Here is a 12126-nt window from a genome sequence, read left to right on the forward strand (position 1 = left end):
TTCAAATACAGCAAATCCTCCATATGTGCAATGGGCTGGATTTTTCAAAGGCTGCATCTGTCATAACCCAGTTCCCAACTATTCAGCTTTTGGGAAGATCTGCCTTCACACTTTTTAACCCCAGAGTATTTCACAAGGTGTACTAAAGGATCGAGATTTTTTTTTTTTTTTTTGAGAGAGAGAGAGATATGTGACTTGCAATCCAAATTTGTACACTGTAAAATGGTTACATTTTAAGGTAAACCATCAACTTCTAAAAACCAGACATGCTACACTAGACACTCAAGATCAATAGCTGTGTTCAGAAGTGCTGCCCTGCATGCAAAAGATTAGAAGAAAAGGATCGCACATGAATACACTGAAATGTATAGAATGACAGAGGGTTGCTCTTCTGCCATATAACAACAACGCTTCACGGTCAGAACTCCTTCTCTGAGAACACCACAGCACTATCTGAGCCAGCAGTAAATCCCCAAATTCTTTGACAAGTACATACATCCTGTTACCCTGCTTTACAACTGCAGAAATTAAGGCAAACAACTGTCATGTCATTTACACAATGTCACAGTGAATCCATGCCAGACTTCTTTAAAAATAGTTGAAAATCCTCCACAAACATCTCCACTGTCTCCAGACAGCAAGTTTGAAAGGAGATGAGCTGGGGAATAGCACAAGCTTCGCCAAGTAAAGGAATCCCTGCAGAATTCCTCAGGAATGCAGAAAAACCTCACAACTCTTCCCAATATTTTTTCTACTCTCTTGGTGATTACTAATCTTTATGGAGTTTACATTCCATCTATCATTTTTATAACCAGAGATCAGAAAGGGATTATGACCAGGGGCTGCAAGCTATTCACACAGGGACCCTGTTTATCTAAGCAAAGAGAGCAGCCCTTCTACTTTAACCATTTATACGGTGGCAGAAACATTACCGTCTGGGACATGTGCAAAGCTAATTTGCTGTCCTACACCAGTAATTTAGGTGGTGCCATTTATATCAGCAGAAGCATCTCTAAATACATAGCAGTCACAAATAACAAGCACACACCCCAAGCAGATTGTCATTTTTACACACAGTTTCCATCTAGCTTTTTTTGAAATTAATATCAATAATTACATCCCTTCTCTTGCACAGCCGGGAGCGCGCTGGGAGCTGGAAGTGCTCTGACGATAGAGCGCTGTGACCCAAAGACCTCTGGCGGGCGTAATTTAGAAAAGTCACAGTGCCGATCTAAATTCATACTAAAGGTCAAATCATCCCCTGGGGGCTCGCTGGGGCCAAAGCTCAGCTACAAGAACTGGGCTGCCCAAATTGACCAGAAAGTAACTGAAGTCCAGCCCACGCTGCTGGATTTAGTGTATCTCAATCACCAATGCCTACTCTCTTGGATGAAAAAGTTGGTTATTTAAGATGCGGCTGCCACCTCTTAATGGTAACAATGACGTTTGAAAGCGTTCCTTTGATCCTCAGCAAACATTACAGCCCTGATATCAGAAATACTGTAGCTTTTGTTTTGAAGCAATAAGTGGTATCGCCCAGCTTCCAATTCCCTTTGAGCTGGAAGGTTAAAAGAAAAAAAATAAAACAAAACCCAAACCAAAACAAAAAAAAAAGTAGCAAGACCTTAAAAAAAATCAATAAAATATTTGTAAATATTCAGTGGCTAAGAAATGAAATTGATTCCTTGATGCACGAGAGCATCTTAAATATCAGGAAGAACAGTGTCTGCTCTAATCTAGAAACTTGTATGTAATAAGAGCAAAGCAACTGATGAAGGGAAGAAAAAGGGACTTCAGGAGACTTTTTGGAGCAGGAAGATGTTCCGGGTTATGGCAAAAAGGGAGAGTCAGGGATTTAATGCTTGTAAGGTCATATTGCAGACTTTCTGGGGAGTGGATTCTCCCCTAGTATTTGCTTGCAGAGTGCCCTGATACCTTTGAAGTACTATATAAATTATACAATAACCAAGAAGAGTGGGACTTACTGGCCTGATAGGCCTTTACCCTCATTTAAAGACCACTCCCTCTATACAGATACTTGCATGTTACTTGAAAAAAAGCTGGCATCCATTCATTTTTCCTACCAGGTGTGTTTTTCATCTCCTGCCTAGCTATTGTCTCTGCTAGCATATTGCAGCTCATATCCTCAGCAAACACAAAGCCTGTACAGCTCACCATCACTCGAATGGGCTGCATAGCAGCTGTCCTGCCTGTGCACAGCCGGGGAATGGGCACAGGACTCTTCTTTTGTGCTTTGCTGTAAGATAAGCCACACGGACTAAGCTGCCATAACATCTGGAAACTAGCATTAAAAAGAAAATCTGAATTTGCATGCCCAGGTCTTTAGCTGATGGGGAGAAGAAGAGTTACTTCAAAACAAAACCCGACAGCCCCAACCTTTAGACAGGAGCTGTCTGTTTGCAGTAAGTCGGGTCTGGGAGGTGCTCTGCATCCCAGAAAGGCGACCAGCAATTTTCTGGAGCAGCTCTCAACCACCCTCAGCAAGAGCAAATCCAGCACTTAGGGATCCCTCCCCAAAAATGAATCTTCTGTGGGTTGTGGTTCAGCTAATGCCGGGACCACCGGGGCAGAGATGGGCTGTGCTGCTGCTCACTGTTAACAGAAGAGTGCCGGTTCAGCTACAACAACCCCTGCAACAGAGGAGCCGAGGGTTTCCAGGGCACTCTCCACACGCTCCCCGCTCCCACCCCTGCAGGTACGAGCACCCACAGAAATCCACAGCCCCTCCCCACCTCCCCCGCAGCCTATTATTGTTGCATTTGCAGTCAAAAGCAAGCCTTGGGGACAACTGCAGACAGCTCTGGGAGGCAAAGGTTACAGGTGTGCCCTGCGCTCCCCTCCTGGGTGAACCAAAGTCGGCAGAATGATCTCCAGGCCCCGGGGTGACGGCTTGACGAATGACATGCCACATCAAGGCTGGCAGCTTCTTTGCCTGGGAGGAGCAGAGAGGTTCATGAGCATTTTTCTCCTCTGAAATCATTCCCCTGCCTGACTGCCATTTCTAGTCCCTGTAGCTCATTTTTTTTCCCTAATAAGCTGTTTTAATGATAAAAGGTACAAGGAGAAGATCCCCTCCTTGAGATGAAGACAGTTGAAACTCCAGGTATCTCCATGCTTCGTGGCTGGTGGGTTTCCCAGTCACCTCCTGGCACAACAAGGCGGCTGCAACAAAGGGGACAACGGCCACAGGGGACCCGGCACCATCTTCTCACCCCTTTCACTGCTGTACAACATGGAGGGATAGGACAGATCCTCATCCCACAGGTCACTCCTGGTTCTTCAGGGCACTGTAGTTAGTGGGTACTCCTTTATCTTCTTCCCACCTTGGACACTGGCTCTTTTTATCTCTGAAAAGAAGCCTCAGGAGCTGCTCTGGAGGCTGGTGATTACCCTTCATTTCCAGAACTGGTGGGAGCAGAAATCACTGAAACACAAGCCATTAACTCCAGTCATTCTCATACTTCAGGCAAAGTAGAGAGATGCTGCCTTATTAAAATATAACCCTTCAGAGTCCCTTTCTGCTATGGACAGAGGCACTCTCCTGTCAGCAGGAGACTCCCCCACCACATCAGCAGCTATGGATCAAACCCAGAGATCTGTTCTTCAGCCCATACTGAAGCTCTATCAGTGTTGGATCCTGTCCTGAGTGTAGTGCAGTGCCATCACAACACAAGTACCGCACAGCACCACCATGCAGCCTCACAGTTCTTTACCTCAGCGCCCCTGCTCAGTAAAAAATTTGCAGAAAAATCCAAGTCCAGTAGAAAAATATCTTTTTTTTTTTTTTTAAACTGAAGACGTAAAATAAGTGAGACTGCAGAATTCCTAAAGGGAAGTAGACAAGGCAAGAAACACCGAGGAAGAGCCTAGACAGCTGAAGCTACAGGCATCACTCAGATGGCGGTATTGTAGCATGGACACCAAATGGATGGGAAAATATTGCCTGCAGCTCTCCGCCACATCCAGGAAGGGCCAAGGCCCACCCCCCTCTGTTTTGGCAGTTTCAACTGACACATCCGACCATGGCTCATAAATCTCAGCTAACCAGGGCATTTCCTTAGGCCCCCGTATCTTTGTTTAATCTCTTTCTCTAGACCATGCTGACTTTCCAGATCTTGCATGCAATAGCTCAGCAGTTCCAGCAAGTGACGTGAACGAATGCGTCGTCCTGATGTACCCCCTCCCCAACGGCTCGGGCTGCTGCTGCCTTCGTTCACACACAGGAACAGGCATCTGCAACAAGCCTGTGAGCTGCAGTAGGGCTGTTTTACAGCAGTGCCCCACACCAAGAGCTGGCCCGGACAAAGGTTTACTGTTAGGTATGTCCGCTTGTGCGGTTTAACATGCACCATCTACCATGCTGACAAAGATTAAATGAGTCATCCTTTAGCAAGTGCTCAGCTGGCCAAACTCAATCTCATGGGGATCTTTGACTGTAACTCAAGTACTTAAATCTGTTCTACATTAGACTCCCATCAGCCAAAATGGCTTAATTTAAAGCATATGTTGGGGTGTAATTGCACCTTTCAAAGCGGACTCGATAAAACTCAAAGGTGCTTGAAGACCCAATGCGGTACAAATGACTTTTCATGAAAGCCTCCTAAATATGTAAGCCAAGCAGGCTGCTCTTCTGAGAGAGCAGGAATCTGACTCAAAACGCACCTCAGTTAGATCATGTCTCTGTCTGATACTGATCCATGGGAAAAAGTTGGTATTAGTACAAGACACAGTAGCAAAGAGTTTAAATTGTCCATGTCTGGGGACTGTTCTTTGAGTTTTGGTGAACGCCTGCTATTAAAATCCTTGTGCTGTAAATAGTCCAAAATCAACTATAATTTTAGCCTGTGACTCAAGCAGAATTTAAAAAATATTTTAAAAGCAAAACAAAAGATGCTTCACTTTCATTTCTGAGTTACAAACCAGCTGAGTTTGGATTGGGGGAGGGGACACTAATTCACCTGCAGAAATAATGAATGAGACAGTAGGTTATATTTCATAGAGTTTTAAACATGTTGGCCACAAAACTCCAGAGGATACAATGTCCCATGCATCCTGGCATTTTCCATCATTGGAAGATTCTAGCTTAACATTTAAAAATTAGAGGTTGGTATTTGCATGGGATAATAGTTTAATCTTTTTAACAATGAAACTGCCTGGCTGGCAGTGGTGGTGAGGATTATGTATTAAGATGCATTTTTATAAATGGGGACAATCAGTCAGAGCTATCAGGATGGCTTTTGTTAGGATTACCAAAGTAATATCCAGAAGTGAAGGTGTTTGTAGGAAACCAGATGCCAAATGCAGCAGTGCTTTGCATTGCAGCAATTAGCAAACAGGTGAAGACTCATTACAAAAGAGGCTCACCATGTGCATACATAGACCCACAAACATTTGCAAACAGAAAAAACCTTATGAAATATACTGTCCTAATGACACTTTCAGAAAGCATCTATACTAGATCTCACAGTTGTCCCACTAATCCCACTGGCTACCCTAGCCCATTTACACCAACTGAATATTTACACCAACATAAACCCATTAAAAATGATGCCCTGTGTGTTAAGAACACCACACCATGATGTAGTGAGCTACTTCCACATGCAAAGGACTCATATTTGGGCAATAAAGTACATAGGCAGTTGTATCACATTTGCCTCCACACTTGCTCCTCCCTTGAGTGAATGCACTTGGAAGGGGCTGTGCTGCGGGCAGCAATCTCAGCTAATACCAGGATGAGGTGGAGAAGTTTTTGGACTCTAATATTTCTGAATGGTGTCCCATAGACCAGTTCCTGCAGCTGGCATGAATTCCTGTGGGCATCTCTCCATTCAGTTCAAAGACACCGCACTTGTCTGAGCACAAGTTAATCTTTCAGAACGCTTGGGGAAAAAAACCCACCGCAAATGGTAAAAAAAGGGATATTCTCACTTGCCTCCATACCAAACACTGCAGGAAAAACATAGAAACACATGAATAGGGTGAAGTCAGCGTACACAGGCCATCACTGTCTGTCATCAGCAGAGCAAATGGCCCCTACAATTAAGAGCACAGGCTCTGTCTGGTTTTGGCATCATTCATTTCTAATAGCTGCTGCCATAAAATATACAGATGCTGTCGGTGAAACTAAACCTGGAACACCATGACAATATATCATTTTTATCCCAATCACTGATGTGAAAGGTATGCTCATCCTGGAATGCAACAATTTAAGTGTTGTTCCTGTCAATCTTCAAAAGCATTTGCAGTCAAATTGAGCTGCCCAAACTACTTACTCCATTTGAAAAATTATGAGTAATATAAATAGTGTTAGCTGATGAGCAGCGGAGACAGGTGATGCTGAAATGAATTAGCATGTAAACTCTTGGGGACTTATGTGTATCTCCTCATCCTGCAAAAAGCTGATCCTTGTAATACTTGATGTATGTGGTCTTGGTTCAGGAGAACAGAGGCAAGTGGAAATAGTGGGGGCAAAGTGGTGTCTCAGCAAGTCTATGCCTAAACAGTGGGAAACACTGGGGTGGAGGCAGGGAAGAGAACAGTTTTTGTACAGGAGAACCTGATCGCTGGGGGGCTTCCCTGGTGGGTGACATGCAGAGCCTCTCCTCCACAGCAGTGGTAGCTGAGCAATTCCCATTACGCAGGCGAGTGACTTTTCTTTCCCTCACCATTGCCCTGATTAGCCTAGGCGATGCAAGCAGCAAAGAGCACACTGTGTTCACAGCCATGTAAACTCCCATCCCCACACACCCTTTTTCCACGTGGGAAGCCTGAGGGAGGCCAAACAAAGAGATTTTTCAAATTTCAAGTATGTACTGTAAGTACCATAGCTACAAACAGGATAAAACCAGGAGCCAGCCTCTCTCTCCACTCAAAAAAACACTACTGCAGAGGCACTGCCTGTGCCAGTACAGTTGCACGTCCTTTATCTTTGCAAACAACGTCCTCAGCTCCCCATTCAGCCTGTTACATCTAACACAGGATTTAGTTAATCATATACAGTAAGAACACAGCCCTCTTTGTCAGAGCCCTGCAAGTGTAAAAGACTATTCAGGCAATGGGTGGGCATCACTTGAAATTATGACACTAACGAGGGTCAAACGCTCCTTGTTTCCCTTCCATTAGTCACATCGAGCCTGTGTAACACAGTGGAAAACCTGCACCTGCCCACCTCCAGGCACTGAGCAGGGCAGTGCCCATAGAGGGGTCCTTAATGATGCCGGGGCCAGTCTCCAGCCATGGGCAGGCTGGAAGCGGTGGCATGTGGCCAAGCACGCAGTGGCTATGGCTCCCTTCCCCAGCAAGGGACACCTGCGCATGGCACCAGGAGACTGGGAGAGCGCTACTGGCCCATCAGTCACTCCCAGTACATTTGTCTTGGAAGGTAACTTAATGCATCTGTCACCAATGCTACGAGACCGGTTGTCACTGAAGTTTGTGCCTCAGGTGTACAAAAGCCTGTATATGCCTATGCCTGGCAGTGCCTCTCCAGCACAGAGGAGATGGAGCAGTTTGGATTCCTACCACAAGCTGTCATGCAAACTGCAGTGAATTATTTCATCCCTCGCCTTCCCGCTGTATATATGGCTGCCCTACTTTTGGGATAGGGCTTGAATGCTTCAGTAACATAAAGTGGGGTTAGATGTAAGCTCCTCCAACCTCCTCTCAACCAACCACATCATAACGCCTCAGCTCCTTAGCTCAATCCCTGCTTGAAAACTTAATGGATTTGGTCTGCTAGAGTGGCAGCAACTCAAGCAGCAGTTTCTAGAAGTGCCTCTGTTGGGACTGAACCTCAAAACAGCCAAAACCGCTCCACAGATGCACCTCACACCCGCTTGTGTTCAACCACAAAGCTTATGGGGAAAGCCCAAGTAATGGTTGCCTGAGGTAAGCCCAAAGTGGACGTGGTGACCCAAAAGTTGTGTTCCCTACACTCCCATAATGGTGTTTTCAAAATGAAAAATTAGGAATGAGCTTATGTTGGCTTGGGCTGGTAAATGGCCACAGGCTGCCCTGTGTGGGCTGACCTACTGTCATCCCAGGACCTACAACAGCCAGAAGAAATGTGCGTGGGCAGAATTCCTGAGTCCACAACTGGCCTCAAAAATCAGATAATACCATGGGAAAACACGGGGATGACCCCTGGGGGAAGCAATCCTGTATCCCCAACAGCCTTCTTGAGAGTGAATCTAAAGCTGTCTTCACTGCACATAATGCCATTAGTTTCTGTAACTGCAGTATATGCCTTGTTGTTTGAGTGCTGACTACCAAACACACTGCCTAGACCTGAGCAATTAAAAAAACCCAAACGTATATTCTGCCAGCCAACTGTTTAATTATCAAGGGTATTAAGCACAGCGTGCAATTAATAGAAAAGCTTTAGATTTTCAGAACAAGATATTCTCTCTGCTCCGTTTATTGGAAAGAATCTGAGTACAAAACGGGACGTAAGTGCAATTTGTTCCCATCGGTACCACCCATACTGTGGGCTGTGATGGAAATGCCACAGGTCTGGGTACACGCTCTCTGGTATGCTCCCAAGGGAAAAAGTGGACTGAACTCCTTTTAAGAATTGGGCAAGATTCCCACTATGGAGAGAATTCCCTTGGTAGGTTTGTCCTACCCTGTTACCATAGTTGGCTTTATGTCATCTCTCTGACCCTCCGGATCTGCAGAGCAGAGTTTTTGGTGGTCTGGAAGAGGGCAGTGCTGAGCCCCACCATTTCAGGGGGATCTCACACTGTTCTGGCACTGGAAGCTCTCCAGGGAGATAATACTGTCACTGAGCGATGAGCCCACTAGGACTGCTGACACAGCATTTCTTTTCAAATGTAAAGAGTTGTTCATGGTCCAAGAAAGCATTTCACACTGCCCAGCCCAAACATTTAAAAAAACCCCTCCTCTCCCTAAGTCTTGTTTAAGAATCTTAATTTAATTTTCATTAAGTTAATGAGCTCTGGTGTTTTTCATCTACCTTTTGGCTTCCGAACCATCTTTGGGGTGTACTTCAAGTTTTTCCCTACAGAATACATGAGTAGAAATGCAGTTTTTTAAAAAAATGCAAGCAGAAAAGGAAGCTGCAAGTAAAACATCTGATATTGCAAGACATGATAAAATCACAAGAGCTGGCAGAACTGGCAGGCTGCCCTCTCCTCCTCCATCCGTGGCCTATGTTCCTTTGTGAATTGGCCTTTGTTTGCTACAGATTCACTCTAGCGGTTTCTCACACCAGAAATTAAGCCTTATTTTATCCAAACCTGGCCCAGAGGGCCTTTGGCTCCTAGCCAGAACATACATAGCATTTCTTTTTATTTGTTCTTCCTTTCTCAGTCTCTCTCCCTTCAGGGTCCTGTTATTATTTAAAAAAAAAATAAAAAAATCCTGGATTTTACTGATTAAAGTGCTTACTTTCATGTTGATACATTTGTTTTGTACTGCCTTTGGGGTCATAAGGAAGTACAAATTATTTTGGATTTAAAGGGAGCTAGGAGAAAGCTGAGGAGAAAAAGGGATATTATCAAGCATTCCTTTGGTACTGGCACACAGGCACTGATATTAGCCTGGTGATGATTCAGGGCCGGGGAGGGAAATGATATTTGGATACAATGAGATGCCCTGTGATGTGCCTGCAATGGCCTAAGGGAACATGCTGTTATCAGCAGACCCATGCCAAAGGATGTGCTGGGAGCATGGTGGGACATCGGGCCCTGTCACAGCTGCTGCCAGGCTGGACGCAGGCAGCACACCTGGGAACAGGCATCCAAGATAGGGTGCATCGAGTCCAGTGACTCAGCTGGGGCTGTGTTTCCTGAGCCCACCACAATACATGCTGCCATTTCCCTTAGTGCCATAGCTTTAAAATTACAGGGAAAATAGCACCCAACAAACTGGTCTCAGCACAAGCCATGCATTCCAGACAGGAGACAGATGCCTGACACCAGGGACAGTCACTCCAGACCATGCCTCTGCCAGATGTAGTTGCCTGCATCTGGCATACATGTGCAGCAGCCTGGGCCAGACTTCTTGTCCTACCTTCTTAGACGTGTCCATGCCGCAAGCTGCTTCCCACAGGGCTGCTCCTCTCCTGCTGCAGAATGTTGGTTTCTTGCCTTTGCTCCCAGTGAACTTCTAGGCTGCTGCTACACACCACCACCTCCCCAGAGGCAGGCACGGAGTCTTTTGCTGTTTTGCTGCTGCCCTGAGCGTTAAGAAAACATCAGGTGAGGAATCTCCAAATGGAGACTGTCTAGGCAAAGCTAAACCTGCCCTCTCAGCTAGGTATAAATGTAAGTGGCTTTACAGTGGGGTGGAAATCTGCATCTGAGAGCCATCCAATTCTTCCCCTCTTCCAAGAGCGGAGGTCTGAGATCAGAGACGTTTCTGGTGCGCAGCTCACAGATGCTGCCGCCTTCCTAATTCCCAAGGTTTGAGGAACGCAGTGCCAGTGGAGTCATGAGCACCCCAGAAGTCACTTACTGTCCCCTGCATACTCACCCTGTGCAAGCATCTGTGCTCCTCAGGGATGCCAGAACCTTGCTCTGACTCTGGCCTATCCCAAGACATAGGGTGAAATGTCTGAAGGCAGAGAATGGCCAGAATCAAATGGGGAAATATTAGAGGATTGTAGGACAAGAAAGATTTTCTTGAAGACTTACAGGTCTTCTTTCCCATCCTCCTCTTATCTGCTCAGTTCCTTCTTCATATCCTTATCATTTCCACCTTCAAGTTCTCTTTCCTGATCCTAGAGATCTGACTGTATGCAGGCCGCTTCCAACAGATAACTAGCTCCTACCTAACCCTAACCTAGACCATTTCCTTCCTTCTCTCCTGCTTGTGAGATGAGACGTTGTGCAATTGTCTGATTGCTCCCCCCTAAGGGTTGGCTGTACCACCTTGCCATCGTCTGATAATACCTGGACCCTGTAAGCATTTGCTGAAAACCATGGAAGAAATAGCTACATCTACAAAGACCTCAAGCAGACTAGAGAACGGTATCTTTATCCAAATCTGGAGTCAATTGTCTTTTTAAATCAATTTAAACTGAAATAAGATCCATTCCTCCCTTGTTCCCTCTCCAAAAATCAGCTGTAATCACAGGGCACTCTCAGTCTCGCAAACGCTGGAGACCAGAATGTGCCTCTGACGGGAGTACTGGGCAATTTATCACAGGAGATTACACCCAGGGAGGGTGCTCATGTGATTAGGATTTAACAGTCAATTAAATAACACCGACATTTCTAACAAAGAAGCTGGGATTAAGGAAGGACTCCAAAATGACTCCTTTTCCTTCCCAACTCTGATGCCAACCTTGGGAATCTCCCTGTTATTAATCCAGATGTTTGATTAAAGCCAACCGGAACAAATAAAATTGCTTCTAAAATTTCACTACAATGGGAATCAGACGGTCAGGTCTGCCCTGAGGCAGCCAGGCCGTTAGGAAAGCGTGCATAGGAAGTTATCCTGTGTCTTGGACTTTATCAAAAGGATTCCAGCCATGCGTTCAGTGCAAGTGATTATGCTGTTGCTGCTCAGGTCATTTCTAATGAGCAGACAGGGAAGTACTACTTGTTTTCAAGATTAACCACTAACAGACAGTGCAGATGAATGCAGCACTGCTGGTTAGAAAGTACACATTGAGCTGTGATTGCCCACGCATTTACAAAGAACATGTTGCAGTGCAGTGCTTGCACAGTGATCTGAATGTCTGGGCCCCACACAGCGTATAAATACACAAAACCTCTCCCTTCCCAATCTCTTCCAGCAGGCAGCAGTACCTCCCTCCAGATCTCAGTGTGGCTTTCCTTGAAATTTGCCCCAAGTCATGACCACTGAGCACCTCAGTCTTGTCAGCTGCTCACTGCTTCCTCACCCACTCCTGCCTGAATGTGTCCATTGCTTCTGCGTTTATCCTGCTTTATCCCTCCTTACAAGCAGGGCAGGCCAGGCATGGGGATTCAACAGACCCACTCTAGATGCTCAGCAGATCTCCTGTTCTGGTGGCATCAGCTCCAGTTTCATGGCTTCCCTGCTCTTTATCTAACTACCAAGCCAGTCTGCCTCTCTTCACATCTCACCTCTTGTTTTCTGTTACAGTCCGTTTGCCCT

The sequence above is a fragment of the Buteo buteo genome, chromosome 2, assembly GCF_964188355.1.
Source record: "Buteo buteo chromosome 2, bButBut1.hap1.1, whole genome shotgun sequence".
NCBI lineage: Eukaryota > Metazoa > Chordata > Aves > Accipitriformes > Accipitridae > Buteo > Buteo buteo.